The following is a 16,827-nucleotide window of genomic DNA, read 5'->3' as shown; positions in this document are numbered from 1 at the left end:
ATTATATATATAAAATATATATATATACATATATATTTATATATTTTATATATAAACATATATATCCAATATAATATATACATACATATATACATATATACATATACATGTAAATATATATACACACACATATATATACATAAACACATATACATGTGTATACATAATACTTATATATACATATATACATATGTCTATATACATATATACATATATGTATACATATATGCACATGCACATATATACATATATATGTACATATATAATATATATACATATGTATACATATATATTCATATATACACACATATCCAAATTTAAACACATACATATAAGTATACATATATATACACATATATCTACATATATATATATATATATATATATATATATATATATATATGTATATATATATATATATTATATATATGTTTATATATATGAATGCATATATATCTGCATGTATATGTATATTTATATATGTTATTTATATATATGTATAAAAACACATATATGTATATTTATATACATATATATGTATACACACACACACACACACACACACACACACACACACACACACCACACACATATATATATATATATATATATATATATATATATATATATATATATATATATATATATATATATATATATATATTTATATACTTAAACACATATACATATGTATACATACCTATTTATATATACATATTTACATATATATACATATATATATAAACATATATATGTATATATATATATATATATATATATATATATTATATATATATATATATATATATACATATTTAATGTATATTATAGATACATTATATATATATATATATATATATATATATATATATATATATATATATGTAAATTTACATATGAATATTAAATCATGTAAACCTGAATACGGTCGATCGGATTCCCCTCCGCGAACGGCCGTCGATCCGGATTCCCTTCCGCGAACGCCAGAACGAAGAGGCTCATATCTACCACCAACTAAAAGGTACTATATTTTGAGACGCATGAGGATATTTCTACAGCGAACAAATATAATTGACTACATATAAGATACACAGAAAATGAGAAGAAAAGGATCTAGGGGATATAGACAATAATATAGTCTAAAAAACCCTAAAAAGAAGAAGGAGAAGAAGAAGAACGCCGCGTCAGGAAGGGGCTCCTTGGTGAGCATTGTTCACGTTATTTTCATTATTGGTTAGTTCCTTGTGCGTTTGGTGTGATTTCCTTCGCCGAGAACGCGTATATATATATATATATTATATATATATATATATACATATATATACATACATATTTATATATATAAATATATTTATTTACTATATATATACATACATATATATGTATTTTTATATAGATAGATCTACTGAATGTAGAAGAGATAAAGGAAGGAGGGAAAGTTCGGCGAAATTTGTGTATTTATTTATTGCTCTGTTGGCATTTATTTGTTTATTTATTGCTCTGTTGGCATTTACTAGCATAAAGTTTGGTGAAGGCCATGTTAGGGCGTAAAACATAGCTCGCAAATTGAAGTTTGTCTTTCCTCTTGATGCTCCGGCAAAGACAAACCAACCTCCACTGTGTTCACAGTAGCGAAATAGTGATCATTCTTTTTTCTAGAATACTTCTGCTGAACTGATCACAATGATTTTTGTTATGGATGAATTCCCTCATAACTCTCTCGTAAACATATAGTAATTATTCACAAGAATAAATCTGACGAGAAGACCCAGTTTTCACAGCCGAAAATTAACCTAACAATCTTCCACTAGAAGTATTTGACAAGGCAGAACTAATGACTGTCATCAGGCTATTTGCTTTGTTGAGCCACAATTGTCCAGATTATTTTTATGGAGATTAGCTTTGTTTTATTCTTTTGATTATGACCTCCGTGATTTATATTTCGATAATAATTAATGACTGCAAATGAGGCTCCACTTTTCCAATGGCACTTTAGCAAAGACCAACAAAGAGTGGGTAAATGTTCAAAATCAGACGCAAGCCCATAATCTTGGGGAATCCCATGCTGGGTGTGGGGGAACTGGTGGCTTTGAGTGCAGGGGATATGGTTGACTTCACTCATAGCAGGTACACTAAATAGTAGATGAAAAGAAAAGGAAATGAATATAGAAAAAAAATTGCAAATCCTAAGAAAAGAAATGTATTTCACTAGGAAAAGGAGAGAATAGAGAATTTTGAGCCAGGATGTGGATGCAGATAATGTCTCTGATGCTATGCTCAATTCCACCAACTTTCCCTCACTAAACTAACTCTCCCACGATCCCTGCTTCCTGCCTTTGCTTCTTCTCCACGCTTACCTATTCCTTTCTCCATTTGCATGGATGCCCTCCTCCCCCATTCCCCTTTTCCCCATCTCCGACCTCTTCCGTTTTCTGTCCGTTCTGTCCCTCCATGGCTTATGCCTAACCCCCGTATCAGCCCCTATGTTTTCCCACCAAAATCAGATATCCCCTTCCCCAGATATCGACCCCCCCTCCCAGCTGTCCTTCTCACCCATTTCCTTGACAATGTCTCCATTCATTCCTCCAGTATTCATGTTTAACAAGGATGGCTTCCAAATCTACCCCTGGGAGTTGGTTTTGCAGTGATCATCCTAACTCACACTTTCAAATACCCCCTCCTTCCTGATTCAAGTATGCTAACTACAGAACTGTACGCACCTTTTGCCTTGAAACACATATACTTGCTCCCTTCTTCCTCTTTCACTATTTCTGCTGACTCCCTTCTTCCTCTTTCACTATTTTTACTGACTCCCTTAGCTTGTTAACTCTCATTAACCCTCACTCTCTGACTAAGCCTTGAAAATGTCCCTATGATGTCCAAGATTCAGTTCATACAGAACTTTAGATGCCCGAAGGAAAATAAAAATCAATATTCCAAATTCATATCTTCTAATTACAGGTTCAGATCTACCACCAACTGAAAGATACAACATTTTGAGATGCATGAAGATATGTCTACAGTGAACAAATATAAGTCATTACATGTAAGCTACAAAGAAAATCAGAAGAAAAGGAACCCAGGGGATATAGACAGTGTTATATTTGAAAACCTAATGAAAGAAATTAAAGAAAATCAGAAGAAAAGGAACCAGAGGATATAGACAATATTATAGTCCAAAACCCAATAAAAGGAGAAGAGGTTTTATCTACTTTGGCATCAAAAAGTGGTTAGTTTATTAGTTTTACATGATTTCCACCATGAATAGCTCTGAGAAGATTATAAAGTGGCAGAAGAATTAAAAAGGTAAGTAAAATAACTGAAGAGAAAAGATCGACAAAGTTATTTGAGATTTTGAAGGTGAGTAAGCGTGAGAAAGGAGAGGAGAAACTGCAGGTAAAGGAAAGGGGGAATGACAAATGTAGAGAGAATGAGATATATTGTCAATAAGCAGAAGACGGTTCATAATGGTGATCGGTCGTTTGTCCAGAATTTTACTTCAAGCTCTCGTATAGGTGAGTATATCTGCCATCATGCTACAATATGTTTTTTAAGAGGTTCTTGGCATTTACTAATGTGAAGTGCAGTGGAGGCCATATGAGCACTTGACGTATAACTGTCCCATTTGAGGAATGAATTTATTGTTTGCACCGATTGTTGTTATGGCTTTGGATATGTTTATTGTATAGTGCAATGTCTTGTTGATTATTTTTCCTGGAGTTCTAGTTGTGTGTGTGCAATGCGGAATTCTCAAATTCTGCTTTAATCACAGTACTGAATCTGTCATTATATTATCTAATACAGGGGGCAGTGCTCCCTGTGACCCTTCCTGGGGGGCCACTGCCTCCCAACCCCCACCCTGGAGAACAAAAAATCCTCCACGTTTTTGCAGCAGGAGAGAGCATCGGACAGACAAGGCATTGGGTGCCTAGTCTGGTCACTGTGGGTATTGCAAGAATTCCACACTGTTCGCACTCCTGTAAAACTAGTTAGTAGATATCGCCTTAAATTCCCGGAAATTGCCCATTTTGTTTTGGGTTATACGGGAAGGTATTTTTTTTATGTTAAAATTTTTATTTTTTAAATTTTAAAAAATTTGGATGAACCTAAGGACTCCCAAATATTAGTTGGTGCTCCCCCCCAAGGGGAAAAAAAACCTGCACCATGTTTTCTCCCAAAATGGGAAATTTTGAAAAGGGAAATTTTGGAGGGGAAAAGGGAATTTTTTTTTTTTTTTTTTTTTTTACCTTATCCCCTACAATCTGGGGGCCCTTTTTTTTTTTTTTTTTTTTTTTCCAGAGGTCCCTCAATTCTGAAATAAAAAAAACCCCCTTTTTTTGGGTAAAAGGACCCAAAATCCCTTTGGGAAATAAATCAGATTCCCGAAAAAGATCTTTGGGTATAAACTAAAAATTTTTTTCCCAGAGGCCTTCAATTCTCTCGGTAAAAAACCCAAAATTTTTAGGTAAGAAGCCAAAAAAAACCTCGGATGGATGCTTTTCCCCTAGCTGGTCCCGCCCTTTTGTATACTTCAAACCAAAAGACGAAAAAATTTTGTCTTTTTTAAAGAAGGGGGATGGAGCTTACTGCTGAACAAAGAAAGTGGGTTTGGGGAAACATTTAAATGCCCAAATTTGGACTTTTTATCTGCACTGGGAAACTTTTTCTATGATGAGCCCTTGGGAGCTAAAAATTCAGTTTCATTTTATCACGTTTTGGGCTGTTTAAAGGGGAACCCCCCTCTGAAAAAACTTTTTAAAGGGTATTTTTTGTTTTTTATATTTATGCCCCTTTATATAGTTACCCTTTTTTTGTTGCCCCTTTTTAGCCATTGAGGAGTAAATTTAGAAACCTTTTTGGGCCCTCACTTTCCCCTTTTGTTGATTTTAGGGGTTTTTTTAAAAAACTAATCCCTACCCAATTTTAAAATTTTATTTTTATTAAAACATTACAATTATTATAGTTTTATTGACATTTTTAACAGTAAAAGACACCAAAAAAGATTTTTGAAAATGGTTGCCCTCATTGGTAAATTTACTATTTAAAAATTTGGTCTATGTGTGAAAACATTTTCATAAACGTGACAGGAACGAAAAATCCCATTTTCAGTGGCTTAAAGGGGCCCCATTGTTACCCAATTTTTATTTTTTTTGGGATGTTATTGTTTCATTTTCTTATTTTTTTTCACTAGTTTTTTTTAAATTATTTTTACCATTATTATTATTATTGTTTTTATTGTCATAATCTTACTTAGTTTTATTATTACTTACCATGTTACCCTTGGGTTTTTTAATCTTTTACAGTTTACATTTTTTTTTATCTTTAAAATTTAATTTTCATTTTTTTTAATTTTTTTTAGCATAAACTTTTTTTTTTTTCATTTCATTTTTATTTTTAGGGGGGACTTTTTTTTTTTTCTTTGTTTTACTTTTATTTTTTTATGTATTAAAAAATTTTTTTATAAAAAGGGAGAGAAGGGGGGGAAGGAGAGGGAAAACATGGGGAGATTGTGGGAACAAATAACCATCTTGGTGATTAAGTACTTTTAGAGCGGGGCATGTGAAAAAACAATAAATAAAACGGGTTTTACATTAGGTGTGGTTTTGCATTCTTGCCACCCAATGTAATTTGGAATTGGGGAAAATTTTTTTCCATGTTTGGGGGAAATATATGTTTTTCCCTAAGTACGCAGGACAGACATAACTGGGAAAAATGGTGCTATATTTTATTTTTTTCTTATTATTTTATTATTTTTAAATCACTATTAGAAAATTAGCATTATTATTATTATGATTTGATTATTGTCACAAATTTTTCGTTTTATTCTTTTACTTTATCAAAAATTTTTCTTGCCCTCAAAAACCTTATAAATCTTATTACCTTTATAACCCATTTTTCCGTATTGGTTATTATTATTTTTATTACTTTTTTTTTTTTTATTACTGAAATATCAAAATTTAGGGAATATTGATATTGTTATTGTATCACTGTTATATCATTTTACACATTTTACTTTAAAGTTATTATATATTGTATTTTCATTAAATATTTTTCATTATCTTCCATATAAATTTTTTCAGTATCATTCTTAAAAAATTTTTATTAAATATTCTTTTTTAAACTTCCCTTATTTTTATATGCATTATTTTTTCAGTTTTTGGGTTATTATTTATTATTTGTATCTTTATACTATTTTCATTTTATTTTTGTTTTTAAAAAAGTCCCATTAGTTTTCAGTGGTATAAGTTTTCAAATTTTAAATTTTTTATTGTCAGATAATGTCATTATCTTTAAAAATTATCATTGTCCTTCTGACATTATCATTTAAATTTTTCATTTTTTAAAATTTTTTTTCCCCTCTTTTTTTTAATTTTTTAAATTATTATTTTGTTATCAGCATAATTATTATATTCATAGCTATTTCCCTTTCATTTGTGTAGATTTTTTTTAAATTTTTATTTACAAACCCGTTTTTAATTTTTATATAGGAACCCTATCTACTTATACAAAAAACTGCTAAAGTGCCCCGCCCTTTTCCCCTCTTCTGGCTCCCCCCCTCCCCCCTTTCCCTCCCTCCCCTCTCCCCCCCCCCCTCCTTTCCCCCTTTCCCCCCCCCCTCTCCCCTCCCCCCCCCCCTCCCTCTCCCTCTCCCTCTCACCTCTCTCCCTCCTCTTCTCTATTAAAAATTATTATGAAGGTTTTTGGGTTTTTGGTTTTAAAAACAAAGAAAAAAAGAAACAAAAAGTCATCCCTTTTTTTTAAAGTTTTGGGTTTCGGGGAGTTGGGAAAGGGAAAAATTTTAACATATTTAACCCCCCCCCCTAGGGGTTTTTATGCTGTTTCCCCGGGAGTTTTTTTTTTTTTTTTTTTTTTTTAATTTCGTTTTCATACAGAAAGGCTTTCCCCACATTGCTCAGCCACCAAAGGGGTCATAGTAGGCCCTATTTCCGATCATGATTTTCCCTTGAAAATTTTATAAAAAAGTGGTTTTTTAATTTCTATTTATATCAATACTGTTTTTATTTTTATTTATATTATGATTTTTAAATGTTATTAAAAATCTTGGTAAAAACTAAAAAGGTTTTTAAGCAAAAAGAAACTTTCCAAAAAACAAAAAAAAGGGGGAAAAAAGTGAGATAGGTAGGACAATAACTGACTCCTTGGGACAAGCACCTTTAGAGCCGTCTATGTGTAAAGACAATAAATAAAAATTTTATTACAACCCGGTATGCAGGGATTCTTGCCCTCCAGCGATTGGAATTTAAAGGGGAAATTTCCAGTATATTGGGGAATTCCCTATATATTTTTTCTTATGGTGGGTTTCCTCTTCCCAGTCAGACACAGTTTAAGTTTTTTTAAATAACAGTGTAATTATTGAATTACACACACACACAAAAAAAACACCACACACCACACACACACAAATATATAATATAAAATTTTATATTTTTATAATATTATATATTAAAAATAAAATTTTTGTGATTGTGCGGTGGTATTTATACATAGATATTATGTACTTTTATACATAATTATATAATTTTTACAATAATTTTAGAATTTATAATGTAAAATTTTAAAATATACAAAACGAGAGAGAATTTAAAGATAGATATTATAAAAATATGTTTACAAAATATTTTTATCTAGATGTATTTTTTTTTAAATTTTTACATAATTATCAATTTGGGGAAAAACACACACAACACACACGCACACCCCACACACACACCCCAACACAACCACACACCCCACACACACATAACACACACACCCACACACACACACACACAACCAACAAAAAGAACCCCCAAATTTAAAATTTTTTTTTGGGCACTGTATAGAAAGGAACACTGAAAGTAAAAGCTTTAGAAAATAAGGTATATTGTATCCCCAGGTTCTGAAAAAATTTGGTTTTCTAGGGCTAGGGTTTGGCTTTTTGGTTTAAAGGGGAAAAAAATTATGAACATTTATAAAGATGCGTTGGGGTTTTAAGAATTGTTTTTAAATTAGGGAATGAATTCAGAGGGAGATGTATATAATGTTAAGGAAAAAAATAATTCCTTTTCTCTCTTTTTCCCTCATTTTCCTTTTTTCTCTTTCTCTCTCTCTCTCCCCCTCTTCTCTCTTCTCCCCCCTTTTTCCCCCTTTTTTCTCCCTCCTTCCCCTTTTCTTTCCTCTTCCTCCATCGTCTTTCTCTCTCTTCCTCCCTCGTTTCTCTCTCTTTCTCTTTCTCCCTTTTCTCTCTCTCTCTCTGTACATTCTTCCCCCTCTCTTTTCTTCTCTCTTCCCCCTTCTCTCCCTTCTCTTCCCCCCTCCTCTCCCGGGATTAATGCAAAAATTTTATATTGGGGTTTGGAAATCTTGCCCCACAGCCAATCACAACTAGTAAAGGGCCCAAAAAAAAGGTAGAATTCGTAGAATTTTTCTAAATGTTTTTTAGTGTGAAGAATAATTTTTGATATTTTATGTATATTTTTTTTATAATTTATTTATAAAGGGAAATTTATATATATATTTTATTTATATATATAAAAATATATTTTTCATTATATATATCTATATATATTTTATATATATATAACACCCAAAACTAGAGTAATAGAAAAAAAGTTGCAATTGGGGTATTTAATTTCATATATATATAAATAAAAAGTAATATATGTATGTATATACCTATACGTTAAAAATATGTATGATATATATATTATATAAATTTAACATAATAGGAAAATTTATATGTATATAAAATATATATATATTTTAAAAAACAAATTAATATATAATATATATTATAAAATATATATTTTAAAGTATAATAAAATAATATACCGGGATAATAAAAAAAGTATTATTTTATACAAATATATAATATTATAATTTTATATAATTTAAATATATATATAAAATTAAATATATAAAATTTTAAATATATATATATATACTAATAAGTAAATAATACAAATCCCCATATAAATTTTAAAATTAAAACTATAAGTGTTATATATATGTTTTATAAAATATATATATATAATAATATATATACCCATTATATATTTTAAAATTTTATAACCCAAAAAAGGGAAAAATTTTATTTAATAAAATAAATAAAAATTATAGGATAACCCTATTAAATAATTATTAAATATAAAATTTTTTATTTTTTTATTATTTATAAAAATTTTATTTATATTTTAAATTTTAATATCTATATGTTAATAAATATGATTTAAAAGAATTTATAAAATTTTATATTTATACTGTATATAAAAAAAAAAACAAAAAATATTTATATAAAATAATCTTTAAATTTCCTTTTTTTTTTTAATCTTAATTTTTTTGGGGTTTTTTTATATTTGTTTTATTAAAATTATTATAAATTAATTTGATTTTATAAGTTTTTATAATTTTAATGGTTTAAATAAAACTTTTATATCATTACATTTTTTGTTATAAATAACAATTACCCAAAACCCCTTTTTTTATTTTATCTTGGTTTTAAAATTTTAAAAAAAAAAAAAAAAAAAAAAAAAAAAATAAAAAAAAACTATATAAAATCAAAATATAAAATTTTAATATAAATATAAAAAAAAATTTTTTTTAAAAATTTGTTTTGGTTTGGGGTTTTGGGGTTTTATGTTTGTGTAAAGGCTGTGGCAAAGTTTATTTATTTATAAACTTTTCATAATTTAAAAAAAAAAAAAACCAAGAAAAGGGAAAAAAAAAAAAAAGGGGAAAAATTTAAAAAAAAAAAAAAAAAAAAAAAACGGGGGGAAGAAGGGGGAAAACATTTGGAGGAAAAGGGAAAAGGGAAAATTTAAAAGGGAAAAAGAAAGGAATGAAAAAGCAGAAGAAAAAAAAAAAAAAAAAAGAAAGGGTTTTTTTCTTTTTTAAAAATTTTCTAATTTTTTTTACCCTTTGGAATTTTTTAAATTTCCCCTATTAAAATTACTAAATCACAAATTTTTATCCCTTTCATAATTTTTTTCCCTTTAAAAAATGGGGCCAATTTTTTAAAAACCCCAAAATAAAATTGAACCCGAAAATCCAAGAAAATAACCCATTTTTCTTTTAAATTCCCTTCTTATTCCTTTTTACAAACCAAAAAAGAAATAAAATTAATACAAATTTTTATTTTTTTACTTGTTTCCTTTAAAATTTTTTTTTTTTTTCTCTTTTCCTTTTTTGTTTAAAATTTTAACAATAGGTATATTTTAAAAAATTAAAAATAAATCTGTAAAAATATAATTTTTTTTAAACATAAAAAATTTTAATACTTTACTTAATTTTTTGTTTGTTTTTTTTGTTTTTTTTTTTTGTTTTGTTTGGGGGTTTTGGTTTTCCCTATGTTTTAAAAAAGTAAAAATTTTTCTTAAAAAATCTTATTAAAATTTTATTTAAAATATATTTTTTATATTTTAAAATTTTTTGTTGGTTTAAAAATTTTTGTTTTTTTTGTATAATTAAAATTTTTAAAACTGTTTTTTTTAAAAAATAAAAACCACTTAAGATAACATACAATAAATAAATATATATATTAATTTAAAATATAGGGGAAATATTTTAATTTTTGGGTTTTGGGTTGGGGGTTTTGGGATTTGTTTTGTAATTCAAAATTAATGTTTTTAAAAAATTTAAGGCTTCAAAGGGTAAATCACCAAAAAAATCAATTTTAGTTTCCCCCTATCTAAAAAATTTTTAAACCCCTTCTTCTTGAATTTTTAAAATTTTTTTTGCTTTTAATAACCCCTTTGTTTTTGGGACCAAGGGGGTTTAATTTTCCTAATAATTTATTTTTTTTTTCAATTTTTAAAATTTTTTTAAAACAGTTTTTGGTTTTCCCAAAGTTTAAAAACACTTTTCATAACCCAAAATTTTAATTAAAAAAATTTGAACGGTTAATTTGGGCCTTTTTTAAATTTTAAAGGAAAAAATTTGGGTTGGGGCTTTAGGGGGACAAGGAGCCATCTGTATGGAACAAATTCAAAAAAAAAAAAAAAAAAAAAAAAAATAAGTTAAAAAGCATATAAATCCAAGTGGTTGGGTTAATATGTTAAAGTTATCCTTCCACTCCCCTGTAACATACTTTAAAAGAAAAAGGGATAGACATTTGTTTCTTTGTTTTTTTTTTAACCAAGAACCCAAAACCCTCATAATATATATTTATAGAGAGGAAAAGGAGGAGAAGAGAGTGAGGGGGGAGAGGGGGAAAGGGGGGGGGGGAGGAAGGGAAGGGAAGGGGGGGAAGGGGAAGGGGGAGGGAAGGTTTAGGGGGGAGGGAGGGAAGGGGAGAGGGAGACAGAGAGAGAGAGAAGCTGGGCACTTTAGCAGTATTTGTATAAGTAGATATGTTCCTATATAGAAATTAAGAACCCGGTGTACAATAATAATAACAAAAATCTACACAAATGCAATGGGAAAAACATTTAAAATTTAAAAATTATTGGTTTATAACCAAAAAAAATAATATTAATAATAATAATTTAAAAAAAATGAAAAAAAAATTGTAAAAAAATGATAATTTGATAATGATCCCTAAGGGCAATGAAAAATTAAAAAAGATAAAAGATCATTATCAAAAGAAAAATAAAAAATTTTAAAAGATAAAAAATTTACCCCGGAAAAATAATAGACTTTTTTTTTAAAAAAAATAATAATAATGATAAAAAGTAAAAAAAGAATTTCAAATAAAGATTTAATAATCATAACTGCAAAAATAATGCATATAATAATAATGAAGATATAAAGAATATTAATAATAATGATAGTAAGAATGATACTGATAATTATATGGAAGATAATGATAATATTCCTAATGATAATACGAATGATAATAATAACAGTAATAGTAAAATGTGTAATAATGATATAACAGTGATATCAATAACAATATCAATATTCATAATTTAGATATTTACAGTAATAATAAAAAAAAGTAATAATAATAATAATAACCTCAATATAGGAATAATGATTATAAGGATAATAAAGATGATAAGTATATTGATGACAAGAAAAATATGATAAATGATAATAAGAATAAAACAGACAATTAGTGACAATAATCATAATCATAATAATAATAATGCTAATACTAATAGTGATAATAATAATAATAATATAATAATGAAAATAATAACTATAGCACCATTTTCTAGTTATGTCTGTCCGATGCGCTACTTAGGGAAATACATATATTTCCCCAATACAATGGAAAATATTCCCTTAATACAATTAGCATGGATGGCAAGAATGCATACCACACCTACTGTAATACAAGTTTATTTATTGTCTTTACACATAGACAGCTCTAAAAGTACTTAATCACCAAGATGGTTATTTGTCCTACAGATCTCACATGTTTTCCCTCTCCTTCCCTCCCTCTCTCTCCCTTCCTATATAAATAGATAAATATATACATAAAGAAATAAATGTATACAAAGAAAAAAAAATAGTCACCACTAAATATAAAAATGAAATGAAAATAAAAAAGTCAATGCTAAAAATATAAATAAAATGAAACATAAAGCTTAATGATAATAACACTAATGATACCAACTGTAATGATAATAACACTAATGATAACAATGGTAATGATAATAATAACACTAATGATAATGATTATAATGACAATAATAACACTAATAATAATAATGGTAATAATAATAATAACACTAGTGATAATAACAATAAGAATAATGATAACAATAACATCAAATAAGAATAATCATTGGAGTAACAATGTTACCTTGAAGCCACTGCAGATGGCATTTACGTACATGTCACGTTTATGAACTGTTTTCACACATAGACAACTTGTTAAATAGTAATTCACCAATGAGTCAATCCATTTTCAAAAATCTTTTATGGTGTCTAATATTACTGTTAATAATGTCAATAACACTATAATAATTGTAATGTTTATAATAAAAGTAATATTAACATTGATAGCATTAGTTTTAAAAAATCCAACTAACTCAACAAGAGGTGAAATGTGAGGTCACATGATGTACTAATTGACTCCTCAATGGCTAAAAAGGGTCATACTAAAAAGGATCATACTATATAAAGGGTCATACTATAAAAATCAAAACATACCCTTTAAATGTTTTGTCAGAGGGGTGTTCCTTCACACAGCAATACAGTGATAAAGATGAAACTGAATTTGCATAGCTCTAAGGACTCATCATAAGAAACAGTTTCCCATGTGCAGATAACAGTCCAATTTGACATTAAACGTGTCTACACCACTTTCTTTGTTCAGCAGTAGAGCTCCATCCACCTTCTTTAAATAAGACAAGCATTTATTCTGTCTTTAGGTTTGAAGTATACAAGATGACTGCACCAGCTAGGGAAATGCATCCATCCGAGGTATTTTGGCTCATCTTTACCTAAAAATTGTGTTCTTTACCGTAGAGAATATGAAGGACCTCTGGAAAAAAGTTTTTAGTTTATACAATGATCTTTGCAGAAGTCTGAGTGATTTCCAAGGTATTTTGGCTCATTTTTACCTAAAAAGTGTTTTCTTTTTAGTACAGAATATGAGGGACCTCTGGAAAAAAAAAAAAAAAGGAAATGGTCTCCCAGATTGTAGGGGATAAGGTAAAAAAAAAAAGAAAAAAATCCATTTCCTCTCAAATTACTTTACAATATCCTATTTTGCCAGTGTAAACATGGTGCAGGTTTGTCCTCTTCTGCTGGAGCACCAACTACTATTGGCAGTCATTTAGGTGTCATCCAATTATTTAATATAAAGATCAAATTCTATACCTAAAACAATACTCTTCTGTATAACAATACAAAGTGACTATATTTCCGGTAATGTAAGGCGATATCTACTAACTAGTTTTACAGGAGTGCGAACAGTGTGGAATTCTTGCAATACCCACAGTGACCAGACTAGGCACCCAATGCCTTGTCTGTCCGATGCTCTCTCCTGCTGCAAAAACGTGGAGGATTCTTTGTTCTCCAGGGTGGGGGTTGGGAGGCAGTGGCCCCCCAGGAAGGGTCACAGGGAGCACTGCCCCCTGTATTAGATAATATAATGACAGATTCAGTACTGTGATTAAAGCAGAATTTGAGAATTCCGCATTGCACACACACAACTAGAACTCCAGGAAAAATAATCAACAAGACATTGCACTATACAATAAACATATCCACAGCCATAACAACAATCGGTGCAAACAATAAATTCATTCCTCAAATGGGACAGTTATACGTCAAGTGCTCATATGGCCTCCACTGCACTTCACATTAGTAAATGCCAAGAACCTCTTAAAAAACATATTGTAGCATGATGGCAGATATACTCACCTATACGAGAGCTTGAAGTAAAATTCTGGACAAACGACCGATCACCATTATGAACCGTCTTCTGCTTATTGACAATATATCTCATTCTCTCTACATTCGTCATTCCCCCTTTCCTTTACCTGCAGTTTCTCCTCTCCTTTCTCATGCTTACTCACCTCAAAATCTCAAATAACTTTGTCATCTTTTCTCTTCAGTTATTTTACTTACCCTTTTTAATTCTTCTGCCACTTTATAATCTTCTCAGAGCTATTCATGGTGGAAATCACGTAAAACTAATAAACTAACCACTTTTTGATGCCAAAGTAGATAAAACCTCTTCTCCTTTTATTGGGTTTTGGACTATAATATTGTCTATATCCTCTGGTTCCTTTTCTTCTGATTTTCTTTAATTTCTTTCATTAGGTTTTCAAATATAACACTGTCTATATCCCCTGGTTCCTTTTCTTCTGATTTTCTTTGTAGCTTAATTGTAATGACTTATATTTGTTCGTTGTAGAAGTATCTTCATGCATCTCAAAATGTTGTATCTTTCAGTTGGTGGTAGATCTGAACCTGTAAATAGAAGATATGAATTTGGAATACTGATTTTTATTTTCTTTTGGGCATCTAAAGTTCTGTATGAATTGAATCTTGGACACCATAGGGACATTTTCGAGGCTTAGTCAGAGAGTGAGGGTTAATGAGAGTTAACAAGCTAAGGGAGTCAGTAGAAATAGTGAAAGAGGAAGAAGGGAGTCAGTAGAAATAGTGAAAGAGGAAGAAGGGAGCAAGTATATGTGTTTCAAGGCAAAGAATGCATACAGTTCTGTAGTTAGGACACTGCAATCAAGAGGGAGGGGGTATTTGAAAGTGCGAGTTAGGAAGGTCACTGCAAAACCAACACCCAGGGGTAGATTTGGAAGCCATCCTTGTTAAACATGAATACTGGAGGAATGAATGGAGACATTGTCAAGGAAATGGGTGAGAAGGACAGCTGGGAGGGGGGGGGGGATATCTGATTTTGGTGGGAAAACATAGGGGCTGATATGGGGTTAGGCATAAGCCATGGAGGGACAGAACGGACAGAAAACGGAAGAGGTTGGAGATGGGAAAAAAGGGGAATGGGGGAGAAGGGTATCCATGTGAAGAATGGAAAAAGGAATAGGTAAATGTGGAGAAGAAGCAAAGGCAGGAAGCAGGGATTGTGGGAGAGTTAGTTTAGTGAGGGAAAGTTGGTGGAATTGAGCATAGCATCAGAGATATTATCTGCATCCACATCCTGGCTCAAAATTCTCTATTCTCTCCTTTTCCTAGTGAAATACATTTCTTTTCTTAGGATTTGCAATTTTTTTTCTATATTCATTTCCTTTCTTTTCATCTACTATTTAGTGTACCTGCAATGAGTGAAGTCGCACCATATCCCCTGCACTCAAAGCCACCAGTTCCCCCACACCCAGCATGGGATTCCCCAAAATTATAGGCTTGCGTCTTATTTTGAACATTAACCCACTCTTTGTTGGTCTTTGCTAAAGTGCCATTGGAAAAGTGGAGCCTCATTTGCAGTCATTAATTATTATCGAAATATAAATCACGGAGGTCATAATCAAAGGAATAAAACAAAGCTAATCTCCATAAAAATAATCTGGACAATTGTGGCCTACAAACAAAGCAAATTATGCTCTGATGCCTCACACTTCATAGCTTCTGCCTTGTCAAAAATACCCGTCTAGTGGAAGATTGTTAGGTTAATTTTCGGCTGTGAAAACTGGGTCTTCTCGTCAGATTTATTCTTGTGAATAATTACTATATGTTTACGAGAGAGTTATGAGGGAATTCATCCATAACAAAAATCATTGTGATCAGTTCAGCAGAAGTATTCTAGAATATAAGAATGATCACTATTTTGCTACTGTGAACACAGTGGAGGTTTGGTTTGTCTTTGCCGGAGCATCAAGAGGAAAGACAAACTTCAATTTGCGAGCTATGTTTTACGCCCTAACATGGCCTTCACCAAACTTTATGCTAGTAAATGCCAACAGAGCAATAAATAAACAAATAAATGCCAACAGAGCAATAAATAATACAACAAATTTCCCGAACTTTCCCTCTCCTATCTCGTAGCAATAGTAGATCATCTATAAAAAATATATAATATGTATGTATATTATACGTAAATAAATATATTCATAGATAATATGTATCTATATAATGTATATATATAATATGTATATGTAATATATATAATATATATATATGTAATATATATGATATATATATATATAATATATAACGCGTTCTCGGCGACGGAAATCGCACAAAACGCACAAGGAACTAACCAATAATGAGAAATAACGTGGACAATGGTCACCAAGGAGTCCCTTTCTGACGCGGCGTTCTTCTTCTTCTCCTTCTTCTTTTTATGGGGTTTTAGACTATATTATTGTCTATATCCCCTAGATCCTTTTCTCTCATTTTTTCTGTAGTCTTATATGTAGTCATTATATTTGTTCGTGTAGAATACTCTCTTCAAAA

The 16,827-nt window shown here is 29.8% G+C and overlaps 2 long non-coding RNA genes across 2 annotated transcripts in view; one reads left to right on the top strand and one right to left on the bottom strand.

The window, feature by feature from the left end:
* Nucleotides 1-16,760, bottom strand: part of LOC119568591 — a 34,521-nt gene extending 17,761 nt beyond the window's left edge. Inside the window, exons 1-2 of the long non-coding RNA XR_005228094.1 lie at nucleotides 16,632-16,760; nucleotides 14,602-14,868 (exon numbers count right to left, since the gene is read on the bottom strand). This is a non-coding gene — a long non-coding RNA (uncharacterized LOC119568591). The remainder of the gene's footprint in view (nucleotides 1-14,601; nucleotides 14,869-16,631) is intronic.
* On the top strand, nucleotides 991-3,997 carry LOC119568592. The gene is made up of 3 exons (XR_005228095.1): nucleotides 991-1,202; nucleotides 2,962-3,229; nucleotides 3,805-3,997. It is a non-coding gene; the product is annotated as an uncharacterized LOC119568592 (long non-coding RNA).
* Nucleotides 16,761-16,827: the final 67 nt, after the last annotated feature.

This window comes from Penaeus monodon, chromosome 44 (genome assembly GCF_015228065.2).
Source record: "Penaeus monodon isolate SGIC_2016 chromosome 44, NSTDA_Pmon_1, whole genome shotgun sequence".
NCBI lineage: Eukaryota > Metazoa > Arthropoda > Malacostraca > Decapoda > Penaeidae > Penaeus > Penaeus monodon.
This window is presented reverse-complemented; position numbering and strand designations above follow the sequence as displayed.